We start from the raw sequence: 15380 nt of genomic DNA, 5'->3' as shown, positions 1-15380 counted from the left end.
ACGAAGATGAGAGGAGTGCCCTTCGGACAGCTTTGGGGCACTTAGACGACAGGCGTTTTACAGAGAGGAAAATCTTAGGCCCGTGGCCTCGTGCGTCTGTGTGCAAGGCTGCGAAGGCACTGCAGCGTTTTTTTTAAATGGACCAGCCTGTATAACCATCTGCGACTAACACAGCGATGAACGCTTGACTGTGTAACTTTGCAGGGTGTGAACGTCTCTCTTCCTTCTCCACTTTGAATCCCCTTTACCGCTTCCCCAGTGCAGGGTCACCTGCCGGGCTCAGCCTGGTTAACCTCCCTGTTTCCCTATGACTTCTCTCTCTCTCTCTTCTCGTACCTGCAGTCGTGTCACCTGGATACACGTTGCAACTTTCCAGGTGCCATTCCAGGTGCGTCAACACCATCATTTTCATTATTTTTCCGATGCAACTGGCTAGAGCGATTGGGAGGTACGATGACAAATCTAGCGGCGATTTACCAGGTTTGAAAAGCGGAGCCAAGTGGCTGCACTTCCATTCACGTGGGACCAGACTGTTGCACCGCACTCGTTGTAATGGTTTAGCAGCATGAGTCGTGCTTTCTGCACGAAATTGCCGAGCGCCGCATAGGTAACACCATCAGGCTCAGGCAACGAAAAACGCCTACAAGTCGCCATTGTAGGCGTTAAGTTCCTCGAGCGACCAGTCGCGCGGTAATTTTGCATGTATTCGCGGGCTTCTTTCACGCTCGGAACGGCACCTTTATGGAGCGCGTATTGAGCAACAGGAAGCTGTATCGGGAGTTTTTCATGTTAATGTTTTCATGTTAATGTTTAATGTTTTCATTATAATATTTGAGAAGTTGATTGATTAATCAATTAAGACTAATTATGTAATTAAGGGAAATGAAAAATATACTCTGAGTATCTCCAAGCGACGGCAAACAACATTAACTTGGTTCTGTCCAGCTACGTGGCATTTGCATATTTTTAAATCTTGGTGCATGATAGTTGGCACACCCTGCATACAATGAATGACCTTACTCGCGTCAACACAGGTAGAGGACACGAATGCTTCATAGCCAGATATGCGGATGATATTCTGAACATTCGGTTCACAAATTACGACGCTGGGAAACCGGTTTTTGAAGACAAATGGTCTAAAATATGAAATTCAGGATTTGAGGCCCTGGGCAATTTACTGGAAAATAGAAGCTTTCTTGTCTTCATTGTAGAAGTTCAGCGTGGAGTGGGCCATTGTACTATGCGAAGCTTTCAACCACTGGACTCAACGTGTCCAGTACTTGCAGCACACTACGAGCAGCCGGAGCGGCCATGTTTGTCAGTAATAGACGCATGACATTCGTGAGAGACTTTAGCATAGCAATCACTTGCGAATCCTTGGCTGACATGTGGTCAGCTGCAGCGACATTGGAGTTTAGTTGGTGATTCACGTGTTGTGGCTCTTATGTTTGGCATGTACGTCTTCGGCAGCGCTGGCCACACCTCACTTGAGGGAGTAGCAATAGCATAGCCGCTTTTAGATAGCAGCTCTTAGGCGCCCGTTCCTGCTTTGAGCGCCGGTGTGCCTCGGCGTCGTACCTCGTAACCGAGTGAACGAGCCCAGCGAAAGATGAAAGCAAACGCGGAGCGCAGCGGGAGGTGAAAGAAGAGAGCGCGAGGAAGAAAGTGGAGGAAAAGGCTATAGTGGAAGCATGAGGTGGAAAGTGGAAGAGCGGAAGGGAACAACCTGCGCATGTGCTGAGTTGCCGGCGGCCACGGCATTCCGCAGCCGCGTGGGCGATCTCATCTGCGCTTCCAAGCGGCCGGGGGCCAGGGTGGCGTGAGGTGAGGAGGGCTACGCTCGTCCGCGGCGTCAATAGACGGTTTCAGTGTTTACAAACAAACCTCGCTTGCCGCTGATTGGTTGCCCCATCGGAACTTCCGGCAGGAGAGGTAGAAACACTTCCGGCTATGTTGTTTGAAGGCATGCGCGACATGAGGCCGGCGTGTCGATGTTTGCACTGCTTGGTGGAATCTGTGATGAGCTGATTCTACATCGTGAATATTGTCGAGATGACGAGCGACTACTTTAAGGCGCTTAGCACAGAAGCAAAAGATCGGTATCGCCAAAAGCTAATGTTTAGAGGCGGAGAGCTGCCTGATCCGCTGCACGATGATGTCGTGCGATTTTCGTTTTCGTCGGGCTCCAAACACCTTCCCTCAATTACAACCCCGGAGCAACAAGCGGAACATATTAATGAGGACATGCAATGAACGCAGACTGTTGTCTTCAAGGCAGGTAATGGGACTGCCGAAAACTAGAAAAAAATTAATGGCACTTTTTTATTCTTTCTGGGGTTTTACGTGCCGAAACCAGTTCTGATTAGAGAGGCTCGCCGTAGTGGAGGGTTCCGGATTAATTTTGACCACCTGGGGTTCTTTAACGTGCCCTACAACACAAGCACACGGGCGTTTTTGCATTTCGCAATGGCACTTTTATTGCTGCAAGATGGAGGATAAAGTGGTAAGCTGTGCATGTGTACATGCACATGTTTTCTGCGTCATATGCCTTGTTTCTGCTTTTCAATATGCATTCACAAATAACTGTACATTCCCAAAAGTCATTTAGTGCAAGAACCCTAGGTCGACTGAAATGGGACTAACTGAAATGCTCACGAATTTACCACACTTCTAACAAAATTAAACCTGTAGTGTTGGGCACGAGATTGCAATCCATAATTCGCCTCCGTTAATTCGTAAATGCTTTTAGAATGTGGCCTAAACTTCCTACATGCATGCACGGAAATCGCTAACTTTTCTGCGATTCTGCTCTGCGATACCGGTACGAATGCTCACATGCCGCCGCGATGGCTCAGCGGTTACGGTGCCCGGTTGCTGACCTGAAAGAAGCCGTTTGGGCCCCGGCCATCGCATTTCGATGGAGGCGAAATGCTAGAGGCCCACGTACTGTGCGATGTCAGTGCACGTTAAAAAATCACAGGTGGTGTAAATTATCCGGGGCCCTCCACTGCGGCGTCCGTCATAGCCGGAGTCGCTTTGGGACGTTAAACATGATAAACCAATGCGCACATGTACCTAGGTAGTAAAGCTGCAGAAGTGCACTTGTGCCCCAGATACTAAAAACATTAAAATAAAACGGCGGCAGCATGGCACCCGCTAAACAATAATTTCAACTCATGTTCGTAGCACGGCGATCCACGCCGAGGCAAGAAACTGGACGAGTGGGCAAGCTCGGGGCGAGAGTCGAGCTGCTCTGGCGTGCGTTAAGGACAATCTCCATGGAGCGAAAAAGCGACGAACTTTCGGCGGCGGCCGCTCAGCGACGGCCGCCCGCCGCCCCACGTCAAAAAAATGACTGTTCGCCGCCGATCCACTCTCTCCAGATATTCGCCGCCCAGCGAACCACCGCCGCCGGAAGTCGTCGCACGCTGCGGAGAGCGTGGACCAATCGGACCACAGCGCAGAGGTTGACTTCCGCCGGTCGCCCGTCGACGGGAGATATGGTTGTTGACGCTTGGCTACTGTTCGGCTATTTCCTAACTTCGTTTCAAACGCTCGTTTTCCAGCGCTGTTTCACCTCCTTGTTGGTTGTTCTGCCTGTCACTGCTTGTTTTGTGTACTCTATGTAGTTAGAGGCTTCGTTTCCCGATGATGCTCTGCTCATGCATACCCACAACATGATGCCTCGCGTACAGTCGTGCTTTAGAAAGACGTTTGATTGAAGTTTGCAGGGTGTAGTTCACTGGCACATTCGAAAAAAAACGCGAGCTGAAGCATCGCGTATGTGCGGCATATGGGCGGCTCGCAAGCCACGTACGTAAAACATGGCGGCGGTCCCCGCTGCCCGCTTCGAATTGAATTTGGCGTGGCTTTTGTAGAATTCGCTTCGTTCGTAGCAAATGAGTGCGTAAACGGCTTTCGCTTAGTCTCAGGCCGCTTAGACTACAGTGTATTATGGATAACCTTGTGCAGTTTTTGAAATCGCTTCTCGTTTCAAACGACATGAAGCCTAACGAGCGAAATCGATGATGATAATGATGATGATGATGATTTATTGGCATCCCCTTGGAAACGGGGCGGCGACAAATAGTCACCTAGCCTGCTTGATTTAATCAGGTATACTATACATGTTCTTTATCTAGCATTTTTGTATACCTCTCATTCTTCTTCTTTTTCAAAAATTTACCTGTTACCGCTGCCTATGATTTTAAGACATCAGGTCGTATCCATCTTTTCCCTGCTTTTTTTCCACCAGTACTCTAATCGTCTCTTGCTGATCTCTACGGCTGATCTGTTTATGTTTCCTTCCACTTTAAACCCAAGCGCTTCTGGGAGTTGCACGTTACCTACGGTTCTCGCTGGGTGGATCCCGTCGCATTCCATTAGGATGTGCTGAGTGGTCTCTGGATCTTTACTGCAGCATACACATGTCTCATCTAGTTCCGAATATTTGTTCCGATATGTTTTCGTCCTTAGGCAACCGGCTCGAGCCTCAAATAGCAAGGCACTGCCCTTTGTGTTATCGTACAGATTTTCCCTTCTAATTTCTTTCTTCTCATTCTTGTAAATCTCCATTGTCCTTTTCGTTTCCATTCTTTGCATCCAATTCACGGTCTCTATTTCTCTCACTTTCTTTCGGATGACCCCTGGTTGTCTATTTACAGTTTCGATTATCCTGTACTTGGTTGCCAACTTCCTTGACCTCTTCCTCCATTCTGTGTCCACGCTTTTCATGTAGAGATACTTGTGCACTTTAGCCGCCCATTTATTTTCATCCATGTTCCTGAGCATTTCTTCAAAACTAATTTTGCTTTGTGCTTCTCTGACTTCAAAAGAGGCCCAACCCATGTCACCATGCACTGCCTCATTTGTCGTATTACCGTGTGCTCCCAAAGCCAACCGGCCTACTGATCTTTGGTTAACTTCCAAACCCGACAAGATATCCGATTTTAAGCATATAATGGCATTTGCGCATGTTAGCGCTGGCACCATTACTCCTTTCCAGATTCCACGCACCACCTCATACTTATTGTGGCCCCACAGTGCTCTGTGTTTCATTATTGCTGCATTCCGCTTCCCCTTTATTTTCAGATTATCTTGGTGGTTGCTTGAGTAATTCTTTCCTTCGTTTATGTGTACGCCGAGGTACTTATATTGCTTCACTATGGGTATTACTTGCTGTTGAATTGACACCACGAAGTTACTCGTGTGTTCATTAAAGATCAAAATCCCTGATTTCTCTGTGCTAAACTTAAGGCCTAGATTTGTCGCTGCGTTCCCACAGATATTCGTAAGTATCTGTAAATCTTTTTTATTGTCCGCTAGTAGCACAATGTCGTCTGCGTACATCAGTCCAGGGACCTTCTGTTGCACCATTTGTCCATTACGCATGTAGGATAAATCAAAACCTAATTCGCTGTTTTCCAGTCGTCTTTCTATGCCCTTGACGTAAAGCGTGAACAAAAATGGTGACAGAGGGCATCCTTGCTTCAATCCTTGGTGAATTCCCACCATTTCATTTCCTTTTCGGCCTTCCCATGCCACTTGTACTTGGTTGTCTCGATATATCTCCCTCAGCAGCTCCACGAAATCGTCATCTATGCCTTCGTATTGAAGAATATCCCACAACAATTCCCTGTGTACGTTGTCATAAGCTCCGTTAATATCTAGAAATGCTATTCATAAAGGTCTTTTCTGAGCTACTGAAATCTCTATGCACTGAGTTAGTACAAACATATTGTCTTCTAAGCGTCTGCCTGGCCTGAACCCATTCTGTAGTTCCCCCAATACACCGTTTTCCTCCACCCACTTCGACAGTTCTAATTTTATGGCTTGCATTGCCATTCTATATATCACCGACGTTACTGTAACTGCTGTACGAGCTCGTCTTATCCTTATCTCCTTTGCCTTTGTAGATGAGATTCATCTTGCTTTCACGCCATCCAACGGGAATATTCTTTGTGCTAATCACTTGCTCTATGGCATTAGTCAGCAGTGCCTTGCTTTTTGGACCGAGGTTCTTGATTAGCTGTATTGGGATTTCATCGGGTCCTGCTGCCGTGTTGTTAGGGACCTTTTCTGCTGCCTTTTTCCAATAAAAGCTTTCTATGCTAAATTTTGATCTCTCAGGCCTCTCTGGTGTTGCTGGATCTGTTGTCTGAACTACGCTTTTTCCCGTGCCGAAGTTATGCCTGATAACGTCTGTGATGTACCGCAGCGCATCATCTCCTTCATAGATGTTACCGTCTTCATCCTTTATAGCCGTTTGCGAGTTTCTAGTTGGAGCTCCGAGTGCTTTTATATGGTTCCAGAATCTTTTTGGGGCGCCTTTGTCTCTTTTGTGAATGTTATGCACCCAACGTTCACTTGCGCATTTAATTTTCTCTTGCACGAGCTCACTCGCAACCCTTTTCTTTTCTCGGTATGTATTCCATCTAAGGAGCACCTCTTCTTCTTGTAATCCCAACTTTTTGGCTTCTCGATGAACCCTAGATGCCTCTTTACGCTCTTCTATAGCTTGTTTAATTTTCTTGTTCCACCACTTACGTGGTTTCCTCTTTCCAATCCAACAATTGTTTTGCCGTGTCCGCCTTATTTCATGCTGCATAACCTCCACCCGTTCCTTATATTCCCAGACTGCTGTAGGAAAAGCCTCAATTTTCTTCTCTATGTTGTTTGCGATCTCTGTTATTTGCTCGTCATTCATTTTTAAAAACTCTGAGGCTATTGGTTCATGTTCTGCGCTGGTATCTCGCCCAAACTTTAATGCTAAACAAATCTTCGAGATATGTCAGCGTCACCTACCGATGAAGTCGAGAGATAGGCGCGACGATGGCATATGGCCTCTAAGATCAGAAGATCTCGCAGGCCAACTAAAACTGTAATAAACGTGCGCTGCTTAGCGTGCGCTGTACTATAGCGCATAGCGTACGCTATTAGTTGCGTACGCTATACTAAAACTGTCTAACAGCTTTCCGTGTTTCCTCGATGGCAGGGCAGGCTCGAAGGCGGAAGCTGAGGGGAGAAAAACTCAGCTGCGTGCGAGCGCAGAGAGCCGTAAACAAACACAGGGTGACAGACGAGGGATAAGTATCGGCGAAATACCGACGTGCCACGTATTCACAAAAAAGAAAGTGACAGTCTAAATAGATTCCATCTAACAGCAAACACTTATTGTACGCACTTTTTCAGATCAGGTGCCTTATTTTACGTGTAAAAACATTGATTTAGGCGCTGTTTTGCCTTCTGCTTTCATTCGCCAACGACGCTTTCGTAGCCTATCTCGTCTGGCCACAATGACTCCTCGCGGGCTGCGTCGACCGCATGGTCGGCGGCGTTCGCCGGCTTTTGGTTGCATGGAGTGTGGCGCGACGAATTTGTGACGGCGCTTCGCGCTGTATTTTTCGTCACATGAAATTCGTCGCGAAAGTTCGCTGCATGGAGGTTGGCCTTTACACGACATACGGCCAGAACAATCGCGCAGTGGCACTTTTATTATTCAGCATTATAGCAGTCCGACTACTCCACGTAGTAACGTACCTGGGATGAAGTGAGCAGAGCAAATCTGGGAGCTCTTGGTAGGCTTCCAGATTTGAAAAACACCGTTGAGGAGTAAACGTAATGAAAACAGTCGATGCTCCAACAGCTACTCGCCGTCACGCAACACACTGAATGCCACAAGTCGCACTTATATCCATATACCCGAAAAATAACAGAGAATATGCGCAGGACGAGCGCGCGAGCGAACAAATACCAGCAAAAACGAGCAAAAGGAACGGCTACCGGAAGTTTCCTAAGGGCGCCGGATGCCGGCGCACAGCGTTGCCAGAGCGCGGTGGGCGCTGGATGAAACCGTCTATAGACCGATCCAACCGTGCAGTTTCACGACGCCACCGCTGCTGGTACTTGTACACCGGCCGCTCAAGCCGCCCGGAGTGCCTGTGCGACCTGTTTTCGAATGATTTTTGGCAATCTTTATGGTTCGTGTAGAGCCATCGTGTGATGGGAGGATTGACCTGCTGCGTTCCTGTGTGCTACAACAACCACACAAGGGACAAAGGCTTCGGATTCTATGTGTTTTCTAAAGAGCGAAAGCTTCGAGAGACGTGGATCTAACGGATTAATAGGTGGTAGTGGTAATACACAGCGCGAGAAGAAACACGGGGACGAATAGCGGCCGCATTTCGATGGGAGCAAAATGCGAAAACACCCGTGTACTTAGATTTCCCAGAATTTATAGATTATTTGTCGATTATCGATTAGCTATTGATTGGCTATCGATTAGCTATCGCAAGGTATTGGCCACGTATTTGGGCTAGGCTAAGAGCTACCAAGTCATCCCAAGCATTTTCTGGAATTTAATGATTATTAATCGATTATCGATTAGCTACTGATTGGCTGTCGCAAGGTATTGGCCACGTATTCGGGCTAGGCTAAGAACTACCAAGTCATCCCAAGCATTTTCCGGAATTTAATGATTATTAATCGATTATCGATTAGCTACTGATTGGCTGTCGCAAGGTATTGGCCACGTATTCGGGCTAGGCTAAGCACTACCAAGTCCTCCCCAGCATTTTCCGGAATTTGTTGATTATTGATCGATTATCGATTAGCTATTGATTGGCCATCGATGACTTGGCGATGATTGGCTATCGGCGTTTTTAACATAAAAACGCCTAGCTTACCTAAGAACTTCTAGATATCGCTGTTACCGAAGCCTGCAAGTCGTGCGCGAAACCATGTAGGTAAGCATCATTAGGGCATGAAAGTTTCGGCGCCGCATTTCAAACCTGTCTCCAACAGATATACAAATCCTATTATGTCCGTTGCTAAGTAAACATAACGTTGCAGTCATCGAGATGCACGTGTGCAAAAATAGTAACGCAAAACGACCGCATACATCAGCATTTATTACATATACAAAGCTCGAACAAATACGATACTCAAGGCGTAATCAGCGGGTAACAACCGAAATGAAAGAGCAGAATCCACTTTTCAACATTCGCCTCGCATGTTGTAATGAACAGCCGATGTAATTTCTTAAAATACATGACGAATGTTTCTCGGTGGTGGAGTCGCAGAGATGTCTGGGAAGCTTGTCCGCAGTACTCAACGAGCGCGGACTGCGGTGGTGTGGTTGACCAGTTGACTACAACCAAGATGGTGGCAGTGCTACTTCCGGAAAACCGGCGCATGCGCAGATCGGTCGGTGGGATAAGTCTATTGTTAAGGTCAGCCCGCGGTACCAGCGTGTGTGACAGGGATCACTGCGCCTTCAAGAGGCGATGGCGAGTGGCTACTAGTAAGGCTCGATGCGACGCTCCCTTGGGTGTTATCGACGCTGACACTTGTGGCACGGTTTCCCCGCGACGAAGGGCCGCTCTCCTCTCTCATCGTTGGTAGAACGAAAGCGTGAGAAGAAAAGCGTAGTGCCGCGCCAGACGGGCTGTGCAGCGACGATGACTACGATGTGGCGCCAGAGTAGCGCGCGTCGTCTGTATGGAAACAAAGCGCTGCATGAGCGGAGGTCTGTCTACGGCGGCTGCTGTGAATCGCGCCCACGTGTCACACACGCGCTGCCTCTCGCGATCTCCCGATTAACGAGCCAGTCGCGCCACACTACGCTCCGTTTGCAATGTGCCGCACGAGACAAATTGTCCGCGCCAGCTACGCTACTCACAGCGTTCTCCTCCTAATATAAACCGTGTACCTATATAATCATAATTCAAAATATTGGCATGCGAAATGAAAACACGTATACGACTGCACTCAAATTTCACATTACGGAGTATCGTAATCGTCTGTGAATTTTTTCGTTGGCATTCTTGGTGATATTGGAGACAGATGGAGGAGGAGGCGCCGTTGCCGAACAAAACATCTGCCTTGCACCGGAAGAGGATGTCGTAGACTTGCGTTTCCGGGAACGATGTCGTTTTATTACAGCAGAAGCATCCCTGTGTGATGATCTGTCTCTGGTCATATTCCTCAATATTGTCTGCTCTATTTTTTTTTTCTTTAGGCCGGGACAGTCTTCGGATGACGCACCGTGAGAGCCTTGACACGTTGGGCACTTTAGCTCCGCTGCACGGCAAGTTTCAGCCTCGTGTGATTCGGAACATCGTGGGCATGCCGTTGAATTTCGGCAGGCAGCACTTACGAGTCCAATCTGTTGATGTATTCTCCACTGTAGAGGTTTTGGTACGAAATGCCGTGCCGCATGCTGAAAGTGGCCCACCTTTATGTGTGGTGGTAGGCAGTCACCTTTGAAAACGAGCCTCACTCATGTGAGGCATCGCCACTTAAGCAGGAGTACAACACGGTGCCCTCGCGCTCGGCTTGACCTTGAGGGCAGTTTGGTCTTCCTCGGGCCGGTTCCTGCCCAAGTGGTCAAGTCGCGTCGGTGTTCTGCCTACTCCACTTAGAATGCCGTAGCAATGGTTGCGGCTCCTCCCAGTAAAACCCGAGGAAAAGCGAAAAAACCGCAGCAGGAAAAAACAGTGTTGTTGTTGTTGTTGTTGTTGTTGTTGTTGTTGTTGTTGTTGTTGTTGTTGTTGTTGTTGTTGTTGTTGTTGTTGTTGTTGTTGTTGTTGTTGTTGTTGTTGTTGTTGTTGTTGTTGTTGTTGTTGTTGTTGTTGTTGTTGTTGTTGTTGTTGTTGTTGTTGTTGTTGTTGTTGTTGTTGTTGTTGTTTACAAGTGGCACATACCCAGCGTGGTCTGTACCAGAATCACTTAGTCGTCATCGTCTCCCTTTAGTAATTTTTGCAGAAAACACTATGTACCAAAACAATTTAATATCGTGCATTTTATATACCTTAGCTTTGTCAGAAAAATTCCATGACAAAGTTTTTTTATTATATTCCAACTCAAGAAATTAATGTTACTGGGGCGCGTTGTATGTTCTCAAAGTAGACACAGCGTTTGAAGGGTATACATGTAAACTCACTAGGCAGCATCGCTGTGTTTCGTAACCCACTGTTCGGCTTGTTGGCGCAATTGGTTGGACATTAGACGAGTGACGTGGTGGACAGAAATTCCAAGCAGTGAGTGAACATTAAGGTCTGTGTTAGGGGAAGAAAAACCTCTAATGAGACAGGAAACATGATTGAGCAAGTGTGTAATGACGAAGCCTTATCAAGAAGTCGCGTCCTTGAATGGCACCGAAGGTTTCAGGAGGAGAGAAATTCGGTGCAAGACGATCCCAGAGTAGGCCGCCCGTCAACGTCACATATACCACTGCAAATGTGTAGCGTGTGAGGCAGTTATGCTGCATGAAAATAGCCATGACACATTGCGCAAATCATAAGGCCTGAAAATGAATAGGGATTTGTGCCACCAGAACTTACACAATGATTTATGAAAATGGAGGCTGAATGCAAAAATCATCCCTGGCACACTCACTCGCAAACAGAAAAAAACAGCTTCTGGGCTTTTGGAAAGAGCTAGAAATGATCCCACTGTGTTAAGAATCATTGCCACAGATGAAATTTGGTGCTACCAGTATGACTTTCAAACGAAGCGACAGAGTGCCGAATGGCAAGGTAACTGTTCACCTCCTTCTGTATAGGCAAGTGAAGCAACAACTATCAAAAACAAAAGCAATGTTAATCGCCTTTTAGAGCGCAGCTCTTTGACGCCCGTTCCTGCGGCGAGCGTCGGCGTTATACCTCGCAACCGAGCGAAGGAGCGCAGCGGGAGATGAAAGACGGCGATAGCGAAGAGAGTGCGAGGAGGAAAATGGAGGTGGAGGTTGCAGCGGAACCATGAGATGGAAAGCGGAGGAGGATGGTATGGCGAAAGCGTGAGAAGAAAAGCATAGTGCCGTGCAAGACTGGCTGTGCGGTGGCGATGGCAATGAGATGGCGCCAGAGTAGCGCGCGCCGTCTGTATGGAAACAAAGCGCTGCATGAGCGGATGCCTGTCTGCGGCGGCTGCTGCGAATCGCGCCCGCGCGTGACCCCCACGCTGCCTCTCGCGATCTCCCGATTAGCGAGGCAGTCGCGCCACCCTTCGCTCCGTTTGCAACGTGCCGCACCAAACAGATTGTCCGCACCAGCCAATGTATCGCGAAATAAAAACATGTATACAGCTGTGCTCAACTTTAGCGTTAGGGAGTATCGTAATCGTCCGTGAATTTTTTAATGCCAGAATATTGGTGCAGCATGAACATTTGTCTAAAATACAAACGATAAACTACATATTTTACACTGAAGTGTTAAAATGTTTGCGCCGAGTAATTCGGCGGCGCCGTCCTGAAGATTTGCCATCAACTGGACTGTGGTTCTTGTTGCACGACGACGCGAGGCACCTTACTGCTGTACGAGTCCGGGAAATCTGACCATATAATATTGTCGAAACTCGAGGGACAAACGAAACGCACTTGTCAGCAGGGGCAGTAACAAGAACGGACGGTTTTTAATACCGCGTGCTAGTCACTGCTGCTTCTTCTTCTTGCTCTCTATACTTTTCACAAGTGCCGATATGTCTTGCTACGTCATCGTCGTTGCCGCACTACAGACGCGGCATTTGCCTCCCTCCCAAGGGAATCATCGTCCCGACGCGCAACCTAAGCGTAGGCATGTACGAGACACTAAAACGTGAGTCACTTGGAAAAGTATACGGCTTCATGCGCGCCACATACACCACTTCGGGTGGGTGCTTGTGGCGCCGCGAACAAGTTTCACCATCGGGCACGACCTCGTAATTCACGTCGTTCAGTCGTCGGATAACTGTGTATGGACCAAAATATCGCCTTAGTAGTTTTTCAGAAAGTCCTCTAAGCCGAATGGGTTTCCGAACCCACACTCTCTGGCCGGGTGTGTAGGCGATGAATTTGTGCTCACGATTGTACCGCATTGCGTTCTGGTCTTGCTGGTGGCGGATGCGTACACATGCAAGCTGTCTGGCTTCTTCGGCACGTTGAACAAGTTCTTCAGCATCTACGTGGATGTCGTCGCACTCGTGTGGCAGCATTGCATCCACAGTTGTCGTGGCTTCGCGACCGTGTACCAAGCTGAATGGTGTCATACGAGTCGTTTCCTGTTGAGTGGTGTTATATGCGAAGGTTACATAAGGCAAAATCTCGTCCAGTTCTTATGGTCCACGTCGACGTACGTGCAAAGCATGTCTGCGAGTGTCTTGCTCAAACGCTCCGTTAATCCATTCGTCTGGGGATGATAGGCTGTCGTTTTCCTGTGGGCTGTGCCGCTGAGTTTGAGAACTGCTTTTAAAAGTTCGGCCGTGAACGCTGTTCCTCTGTCAGTAATTACGACCACTGGGGCACCGTGCATAAGCAAGACGTTTTCGACAAAAAATTGAGCTGCTTTAGCTGCTTTTCCCCGCTGGGTAACTTCTGCCTCCGCATAACGGGTAAGGTAGTCAGTGGCGACAACAATGCATCTGTACCCTATAATTCAAGTTGGAAATGGTCCAAGAAAATCCATGCCAATTTTGGCGAATGGCGCTCCCAGTACCTCTACAGAATGTAGGAGACCAGCTGGCTTGTCGGGTAGCGCTCTGCGTCTATGGCAGTCAGGACCCGTGCATACATGATGTTTAACATCGGCTGGGAGCTTTGACCAATAATACTTGCGCCGCAGTCGGGCCAGTGTTCGTGTGTAGCCCAAATAACCTGAGGTGGCCTCATCTTGACATGCTGTGAAAATTTCATTGCGAAGCGAAGCAGGCACTACCAGTAAGTAGGTGCTGCCCATCGGAGATAAGTTGTTCTTATAGAGAACATTGGCCTTCAAACAAAATGACGCCAGACTTCGTCCAAACAGTCGAGGCACGTCTTTGCCTCGGCCTTCCAAGAAATCAATAAGCGGAAGCAGTTCTGGGTCATCGCGCTGCCGCTGGGAAATGGCAAATGTATCGACGACTCCCGAGAATGCAGCGTCCGTGTCCTGATCCTCGGTGACAATATACTTCCTGCTCTACCAAATTCCCCCCCCCCCCCCCATATTCACCTGATTTGTCTCAGTGTGCCTTTTTTTTTTTCTTGTGAAATTGGCACTTAATTGGCGTTCTACGTCCACCGCCTTGGTCATGAGCGGCGCCGGCCAATCTTAAGCACAAAATTCCAATAAAGTGGGCGAGAGCATGACCATTCCCGTAGCTTAATTGATAAGCCACCGCACCCATAAGGCGGGGGATGTTGCTTCGGTCCCCGTCTGCGGCAAGTTATCTTTTCGTCCACTCTCATTTCCTTTTATCTGACTATTTCTCCATTTTTATCAAACATGATAATTAATTTCCCCTCAGCTTTTACTGACACTTGGTATGGTTGTGACTAACAAAACAATGGAGTCCCTTGGCTCCCCGTTACCTACACTGGAGACGGGGAACCAAAGGAAAAAAAAGTGAAAGGGAGAAGGAAAAGAATAAGGATTGAAGCAAACGCACACAAAGCAGCGTTCACCGCGCAATCAAAGGTGGTTGCAGACCATGGAGATTTACAAGAACGGGAAATCGGGAGGGAAAATCTGTATGATAACGCAAAGGGGAGTGCCTTGCTATTTGAGGCCCGAGCTGGCTGCCTGAGGACAAAAACATACCGCAGTAAATATGCGTGACAGGATTATGCACGTATGCGCTGCAGCACAAGTTCCACAACGACTCGGCACATTGTAATGCAATGCCAAGATATTGACCCAGCGAAACCCGTATGGACTGTCCATCCTCCAGAGAAGATGGAGCGATTAACTGGCCAGGCAGTCGAGATCGGAGACGGTTAGAACATTGGTGGAAGAAAAGCAAGGAAGATATTGGTAGAACCCGAGTCACTGCAAGTGTAGGCAGTGGTACAGTATAGTAAGAGGTTTTAAACTACGAAAGTTAAGATTGAGATTAGATAGACGAAAGGCTAGACAGCGATAGATGTAGTAAAAGCTGACTAAATCAAGCGAGCTAGGGGATTATTGGTCCCCGCCCCATTTCAAAGGAAATGTCAATAAACATCATCACCATCATTAAGTCGAGGTTGAGTGTTGATTGTATGGATGTTCTACAATACGGGGATATAAATTATTTTTTACTAGATCAGTTATGGAACATTTCTGACAAAGGCTCTCTACAGGCCTGCGCGCTTTAAAGATATCCAAGTATGGGCTATATATACATGTATACAAGTATTACATCGTGATTTATTGCTTAATTACGAATTACAGAGATACGATCCCTCGCAATACTTTGTAGTTCAAAAATGCGTTTTACTGGACCTAGTAGCATTGCCCACATCGGGAACAACATCAGCAGGCCGATTTCTTCGACTTTCAGTTGTGTAATGTGTAAGTGAAACATTAAGGTGATGAATTATGACATTTAACCACACGTTAACTTCATGTCTGCCCTCAGGTTAGTATTATAAGACTCTGCTTGACCTG

Source organism: Dermacentor silvarum, chromosome 1 (assembly GCF_013339745.2).
Source record: "Dermacentor silvarum isolate Dsil-2018 chromosome 1, BIME_Dsil_1.4, whole genome shotgun sequence".
Lineage (NCBI taxonomy): Eukaryota > Metazoa > Arthropoda > Arachnida > Ixodida > Ixodidae > Dermacentor > Dermacentor silvarum.
Note: the sequence above shows the minus strand (reverse complement) of the source record.